Below are 8,986 nucleotides of genomic sequence, written 5' to 3'. Positions count from 1 at the left end.
CTTGTAAAGGAGGCATAAACTAAAAAGCAGATTCCAAAACATCACTTTATTTTCACGCGATGTGGCTTAAACAGGAAACAAAATACAGACTGTTCCTTGCTGTAAGTGTAAGGCTAGAGGGACATTGTCTACATTGTCTAGGGTAGCCAGTGGCGTTTCTTTTTTTGAACTTGAAGAAATGTATCACAATCTAGCAGTAACCCGTCACCCTTGTCTCTGCGCATGGGCACGCTGGTCTCTTTCCCAGTCGTCTCCTATTCCTGATCCTGTCCTTATCTTGTGCCGGTGAACATTGATTTATTCACAGACATCCTGTTATGGATCATATTCCATGGATACACAGGTTTGTCTTATTTCTGCTGTGTGATAGGTGACGGCTCAATTAGGGAGCAAAGGCAAGGAGGGCAGAGCTCCTTAAGGAGTAAAATCAGAATCTCTGTGATCCACAAGAGGGGAAATGAAAAGGAAATGTGGCCCCGTGGAATAAAGTCCGAACAATAGGCTGTGCCTGGCAGGAGGGCAGGGGGTGAGGGGGGGAGTGTGCGGGAGGGGGGATGTGGGTGGGAGGACTGGGAGGCTGCCTTGCATAGCAGCCTTATTCAGTCAGAGGACACAATGGGAGACGCCCTGGCCCCACTCCAATTCGAGAAATGAAGATTGACTACCGGTGATCAGAGTTCCTTCTAACTCACAGGAAGCTCATGTGTCTGAGGGTAGAGCAGAGTTCCTTAGAATTTCTAATGGCTGCCCCCCCCCCAAGGTCCCCTCCTTGCCCATAAAAAAAAAAGATTGAGCTCCTCCTGAATAGACTCAACCCTCTGACACTTCATTTGCACCACCCGGAGACCCTGAAGACTGACTACATCCCAATGGCTGCTGAATGTGTTAGAACAGAGGTTCTCAACCGACCTAATGCCGAAACCCTTTAATACAGTTCCTCATATGGTGGTGACCCCCAGCCATCGGACATGTGAAAGGGTCGTTCGACCTCCAAAGGGGTCACGACCTACAGGTTTTGAAGCGTTCTGTTAGAGAAAATTAGGAAGCTCGCCTTTTGGCAGGTCAGATGATGGAGTGGCCTCCTGAGCCCATTGGGAGAACTAGAGTAAGACATTTACCAAAATAATTCCCAGAGTTTCTAAGATTGTAATGAACTTGATCTGAGCCCCAAAGAAAACTGGAGAGTTTTGATAAAGGTAAAATTTCACAATAAGTTTGTTCACAATACCCTCTCTCCTGGAGCAGTGTTTGAAGGCAGCTCAAAGGCTAGACACAGGTCCTAGCCACCAGTTTCTGGGCAAGTGTTTTCAACTCTTCTGCAGCTGGGCTCCATGATCTGTCATGTGGGAGCGTGACAGACCTGGTCTCCTAGGGTGACTACAAGGATGAAATGAGTGAACCAGGTGCGTAGCATAGGACCCCCAATAGAGAAGCTGCCGTAAATGTAGCTGCTATTATTACTCTAGTTATGCGATGTTTTGATGTATCCTTAAGTGCTTCAATAAACAAATGTTCATCAAGTGGTTATTAGATACACTAAGGAGTGAAATGCACATTTATATTTTTAAAAATCCACATAGCATATGTTGAAAGGGAAACTACAATTGGTGTGGTGCTTTGTAAAATGTTTAACTATTTTATCTAATTTTATATTCCCTGGAGGAAATAATTTCCCACCATTTACAGGCCAAGAAACAGAGGCTTTGAAAAGCCGAGTAACATGTCATACAACAAATAAGCAATGGAATGAACGTTCATGCCAGGTATACCTGATTCTAAAGCATGAGTCTTTCTACTATATCCCAAAGTCATTTTTAATGACTAAAACACACGAGCATTTTCTGCTCAGCTTCCTGGAATCAAGATAAATATGTGAATCTATTTATGAAAAGGATTAAACTATTCCATTGTTGTTATTTCTTTTAAATCACTTTATTGGAGGCTCACACAACTCTTATCACAATCCATCCATCCATCCATTGTTTCAAGCACATTTGTATATTTGTTGCCCTCATCATTCTCAAAACATTTGCTTTCTACTTGAGCCCTTGGTATCAGTTCATTTTTCCCTTCCTTCCCTGTTTCCCCATTCCTCTTTACCCCTTGACAATTTATAAATTCTTGTTATTTTGTCATATCTTACACTGTTATTTCTGATCGGTATCATTGAGTCGGTATCATTGAGTCCACCCCGGTGACCCGATGTACAACAGAATCAACACTGCCCAGTTCTGCGCCTTCCTCACAAGTGATTTGGTTTGAGTCCATTGAGGCAGCCCTTGTATCAGTCCATCTTGTCTCAGCTCTATTCCTTTTTTACTTGACCAAGCATGATGTCCTTCTCCAGGGACTGGTCTCTCTTGCCAACATGTCCAAAGTACATCAGTGTGATGCTAATAACTGAAAGTCAAAGGGGATTTACAAATGCATATTGAAATTACAATAGTCAATATGCTCTGTTGGACTGTTAGGAAAATAAGAAAACAAAACTAAAAACTCTGCAATAACTGGATATTTTTTGTAACGCCTCTTGCTGAAATCCACCTCACTGAAGGTGTCTCTGCTACAGTGTTTTCTACTGACATGTAGATAGTGTTGTTTTTTTTTGGGGGGGGGGTTAAATTTTTTTAATGAATTAAGATAACAAAATGAGTATTAGTAAACATTTTTTAACGTGCCCCAAAAGGATACATATTAATATAGCAGTGGGAGAGTATCAAACTTATAAAACTATATTTCCTATAATACAGTAGAGTTTTGAGACAATATTAGTTGCAACAGCCTTTAAGGTGGTCTTCCTTGTCCTCTTTCTTTGTTCTCTTTTACTCCACGTGAGTTGAGAGTGATAGTTGTTTCTGAGACAGCTGCTCCCAAGTCTTTACTGACATTAATCTCCAAATTCATTCAGCTAATGTTCTCCAGATTCATCTGCTCAAAGATGTTTTCTCGGCTCCTCCTTTGTAGGATTTCATTGCACGGCGTACACTCACGGCTCAAGTGTCCACATGGTTGACTCCAAAGCCGAGGTGATTATGCGTTGCTTCATTTGTCAAGGCTCTGAAGTTCAGTAGACTTTTCCTATCTGGTTTCGGTTATGTTGTACTTGTATGATTTATTTTTCCCTCTCAGGGCGCCTCTGGCGCGCAGAGCACACCATTTACGGGGCGATTTCCAACCAGCGCTCACCGTAGGTAGTGTTTTATTCTGACATGTAGATAGCGAGTCCTCAGGTGACCTAGCTTCTAAAATCACAGTTGGGAAAACCTTAGGGAACAAATTCTAAACATGGCCTTTGGAAAATTTCCTTCATCTATCAGTTTCTTGAATGGAGTTTCTTCAGGTGTTAGTAATCAATTTGGCATTGAACTCTCAGAAAATGACCGGGTATTAGAAAACTAGGACATAACCTCATTCTGGATTCATTGTCACTTTTTCAATTGGATTTTTATTTTAAAAATTTAATGCCAGTACTCACCGATTGTACAAAGAAAGAAAGCCATAGAAATACGACTCCCCATGTATACAGGAAATGGAGAGGCAGAAATTCAATAGAAAACAATTTCAGGCTTGGGCTTCCAGAAAGTTCCATATAAGAATTTGAAAATCTTTTTAAAGGATGAGATCAGCAATGAGTGAGAGATTCTTAGTAGTTCAATAGCTTATTGGAAATCTGCAACAGTGCATACAACAGTGGGGGTATTTGTCACTTAGAGAAAGTAAAGATAGAGTTAAATATTTAAAACTTTGGTGAATACTTCAAAAAGACAGAAACATAGAACTAGGTTTATGCTCATCTTTTTATAAAACCTCTCCAACTTTCGAAAAAAAGAACCCTCTCTTTCTTACACATACATCTATGCATAGACACTCCCCACGCCCCGTTTCATACCTCAGCCCACCTCCCCCGTGTGGCTCAAACTTGACTCTACCTGCCATCACCTCGAGGTGAGCATAAGCACAACTCACTGAACCTACTTTGTTCACAATGTACACTCTTTATATTGGGCATGAAAAAAATAATTGAAACCACTCTAACTTCTCTCGCCCTCGAAACTTACTTCTGACATGTCAGCAAATTCTATCATTTCTTTCTTCACAATCTGTCCAAACCCCAGCTTCTGGTCACTCCTGTCCATGCCAGCATCATTTCTCACTTTACTTATTGCAAGAGCCTAGAAGCTAGTCATCCGGGTTCTTCTCTTATTGCAGCCAGAGGGATGCTTTTAACAAACTATGTCAGTCTGGTGCCGCTAGTCTTTCTGTGATTCCTCTTCCTATTCAGTAATGGCCTAGGGCTGTGTAATGACCAAAGGCCCTTTCCCATCTGTGGTCCCTGAACGTTTGCTCTCTGGACTCATCTCAGTGGTCCATATATTTCGAACTTGAACTAATTACGCTTATCCTATCTTATAATCCATCCTGACTACTCCCTGTGCCTGATGCTCATTATATCTGTCTTTCAACATTGGTTTCCAGCTCTATCGCTCTACCTACCCTGCTACCTACCTACCTATATCTCTGCTTCTCTCATTCCTTCATTTTATTTTTTGTTTTAATCATTTTATTACGGGCTCATACAACTCTTATCATAATCCATACATACATCAATTGTGTAAAGCACATTTGTACATTCATTGCCCTCATCATTCTCAAAACATTTGCTATTCACTTAAGACCCTGGCATCAGCTCCTCATTTTCTCCCTCCCTCTGTACTTCTCCCTCCCTCATGAACCCTTGATAATTTATAAATTTTTATTTTGTCATATCTTACCCTGTCTGACGTCTCCCTTCACCCACTTTTCTGATGTCCGCCCCCCCCGCAGGGAGGAGATTATATATACGTCCTTGTAATTGGTTCCCCTTTTGCAACCCACCCTCCATCTACCCTCCCAGTACCACCACTCACACCCCTGGTCCTGAAGGGATCATCCACTCTGGATTCCCTGTGCTTCCAGTTCCTATCTGTACCAGTGTACATCCTCTGGTCTAGCCAGACTTGCAAGGTAGAATTGGGATCATGATAAAAGGGGGTGGGGGAGGGGAAGGAGGAAGCATTTAGGAACTAGAGGAAAGTTGTATTTTTCATCGTTGCTACATTGCACCCTGACTGACTCATCTCCTCCCCGATACCCTTCTGTAAGGGGATACCCAGTGGCCTACAATTGAGCTTTGGGTCTCCACTCTGCACTCCCCACCTCATTCACTATGGTAAGATTTTTTGTTCTGATGATGCCTGATACCTGATCCCTTCGACACCTCATGATCTCACAGGCTTGTGTGCTTCTTCCATGTAGGCTTTGTTGCTTCTGAGCTAGATGGCCGCTTCTTTACCTTCAAGCCTTTAAGACCCCAAATGCTATCTCTTTTGATAGCCGTGCACCATCAGTTTTCTTCTCCACATTTGCTTATGCACTCCTTTATCTTCAGCGATCGTATCAGGGAGGTGAGCACACAATGATATGATTTTTTTGTTCTTTGATGCCTGATAACTGATCCCTTCGCCACCTCGTGATCACACAGGGTAGTTAGCTTCTTCCATGTGGGCTTTTTTAGGTTTAATATTAAGGTATCAGAAGGACATTGTGCCTCCACTCAAGTACTCCCTCAATGCAAGACTACTTTCTTCTATTAAATTGGCATTCTATTATGCTCAACTTCCCGACACAACTGCTGAAGACAAAGAGGGTGAATAAACACATGTGGTGAAGAAAGCTGATGGTGCCCGGTTATCAAAAGAAATAGAGTCTGGGGTCTTAAAGAGTTGAAGGTAAAAAAGTGTCCATCCATCTAGCTCAGAAGCAACAAAACTCACATGGAAGAAGCACACCTTTATTTTCTTGAGGAACATGCCTTCTCGGTGAGGTTTTCACTCATGGTGTCTAAGAGTAGAAGAGCCTTTCCTCCATACACTTTCATCCCCCTTCCCGACTTTACTTTTTTATTTATTGTTTATTATCACCTAACTTGCTATATAAGGAGCCATGGTGTTGTAGTGGTTACATATGAGGCTTCTAACTACCAGTTCGATTCCACCAACCTGCTCTGTGGGAGAAAAATGAGGGATTCTTTTTGCTCCTGTAAAAATTACAGCTTCTGAACCCCACAAAGTCAATTCTACTTTGTCCTATAAGATTTATATGAATCAGACTAGTAACTCCCTATATACTAATTTATTCTACACATTGTCTGGTACACACTGTTAGAATCTTAGTTTCCATAAAAGCAGAGATTTCTTTTTTGTGTTTCCAGTGCTACATAATTGAGCATTTTAAAAGATCAGCAGGTAGCTTGCTGTTACTCCAACACCACGGCATCTCTGTCCTCCTCTTCATTGCTTGTAATTCCCTAGTTGTTCCCTGTCTCTGGCATTGTTTGTTCACCGCTCTTTCCCCTGCTCCATCTCCCCCCAGGTCCCTCAGGAACAGCGGTTCTCAACCTGTGGGTCCCAACCAATTTGGAGGTTGAACAACCCTTTCACAGGAGTCCCCCGATTCATAACAGTAGAAAATTACAGTTATGACATAGTAACAAAAATAATTTTATGATTGGGGGGGTCACCGCAACATGAGGAGCTGTATGAAAGCGTCGCGACTTTAGGAAGGTTGAGAACCACTGCTCTGGAACCTTTGGCCCATTGATTTCTCCTCAGGATTTCTTCCCATGTCTATCTTGTACAGGTAGGCAAAACAACAGTAACAGAGACAGAACAAAAAGAAAACCAAGGATTGAATAAAAAGAGAAAAAAAACAAAAAAATCTAGCTGCTTGTAATTACTAAGAGGCAGAAGAGTGAGCAGGATAGTGGAGCAGGAAGAAGGGAAAGAAAACAGAGGAAAGATCTAGGAAGAAAAGCTATGCTATCCATAAACGTAGATGTGCACATATGTAAATATATTAATTCATAAAAAGAGGCATTGGCCTATGTACATATATTTATGTGGCAATACATTGAGGAAGTGGCCAGACTTTGGGCCTCTGCTTGAGCCCTCCCTCAATGCAAGAACACTTTGTTTTAACAACCTGGCATTCTGTGATGCTCACCCTTCTGACACGATTGCTGAAGACAAAGCAGGTGCATAAACAAATGTGGTGAAGAAAGCTGATGGTGTCTGACTATCAAAAGATAGAGCGTCTGGGGTCTTAAAGGCTTGAAGTTACACAGGCGGCCATCTAGCAGCAAAGCAGCAAGCCCACACATGGAAGAAGCACACCAACCTGTGTGAATATGAGGTGTTGACGTTATCAGGGCACCAGAAGACCCAAAGCAAACAAATAAACAAACCCTATTGTTGTGAATGAGGTGGGTTGGAGCAAAACCCCAAACCCATTTGTAGACAATAGGACATCCCCACACAGAAGAGTCACAAGGAAAGGATGAATCAACCAGGGTGCAGTATAACACCGATGAAACACACAATATTCCTCTGGTTCATTGAGGCTTCCTCATCCCCCACTACCATGATCTCAGTCCTGCCTTTTAGTTCTGGTTAGACCAGAGCATGTACGCTGGTACAGATAAGAAGAGCTCACAACACACGTAATCCAGGTCAGATAACCCCCTCAGAAACAGAATTGGGAGTTGTGATACCAGGAGAGTGGAGAGAAGGTGGGGGGAGGAGGAAGGAATGAGGAACTGATAGCTATGATTGATGCATACCCTTCCCCACTCCTTACCCAGGGTGGTGAACAATAGAAACGTGGGTGAAGGGCGACAGTGGTCAGTGTAAAATATATAAATAATAATTTATAATTTATCAAGGGGTCAGGAGGGTGGGAGGGGGAAGGGAGGGAAAAAGGGAGGAGGAAGGGCTCAAATAGAAGGTAAGTATTTAGAAAACAATGATGGCAACATATGTACAAATATGCTTGATATGATTGATCTAGGGAATGGTATGAGCTGTACAAGCCCCCAGTAAAATGATTGAAATGAGATAGAGAGTTCAGCATGGTGGATCTAGATTTATAGAGCCTGAAACTACACAAACTGGAAGATTTTGCTTCAGAAAATAATTCAAGATCACAAATATAAAATTAAATACTTATTTGGGATTAGAAATCACAAATTATGCATATATTTTATATCAACTAACATGCTACTGATGTTAGTTATTGTTAATTAAGTTGGCTTCCTGTGTAATAGAGTACAACTGTGTTCCACAGTGTTTTCATGACTGACCTTTTAGAAGTCAATCAACAAACCTTTATTCCAGATTGCTTCTGGGTAGGTTGAAAACACCAACTTTTCATTTAATAGCTGAGTGCTTAGTCATTTATGACATTCAGAAGCTACATAATTATCACAAAAATCCAGAAAAATTACTTAACACCTGTCTGCTCATGTACCTAATACTTTCCCCCTGTATTTCTGCCTACATTCCCTTTTATCCTCTCTTTTGATAGTAATACTTTGACATGACCATTTTATATAGATAGAATTGAAACATAAATCAGTCTTTCCTCTAGCAGGGCTGGTTCATTTTGTTTTCTTTTGCTTTTTCTCTCTTTGCTATTGATCGCTTCATCCTTTCTTTAATTTGTGCTGATATTTCGACTTTACAAATTCACTATTGGTAACATCACTTAAGTTATTAAGGCTGTTGCTTAACGAGACAAGCCATGTTTCTCTCATGTAGGGTATTTCAACTTCCTTGCACAATGATCATTAAAAAATACTTTTATTGCGGGCTCTGACATCTCTTATCACAATCCATACATTCCTCCAGTGTGTCAAGCACATTTGCACATATGCTGCCATCATCATTTTAAAAGCATTATCTTCCCACTTGAGCCCCTGATATCAGCTCCCCATTTCTTATCCCTCCCTCCCTCCCTCATGAACCTTGATGAGTTATAGATTATTATTTCCACGTCTTATATCGTCCTCCATCGCCCCTCACCCACTTTTCCTTTATTGGTCCCCCTGGGAGGGGGTTATAGATTGATGCGTGTGATCCATTCCCCTTTCTCACCCCACCCTCCCCTAATC

The sequence above is a fragment of the Tenrec ecaudatus genome, chromosome 15, assembly GCF_050624435.1.
Source record: "Tenrec ecaudatus isolate mTenEca1 chromosome 15, mTenEca1.hap1, whole genome shotgun sequence".
NCBI classification, from domain to species: domain Eukaryota; kingdom Metazoa; phylum Chordata; class Mammalia; order Afrosoricida; family Tenrecidae; genus Tenrec; species Tenrec ecaudatus.
This window is presented reverse-complemented; position numbering follows the sequence as displayed.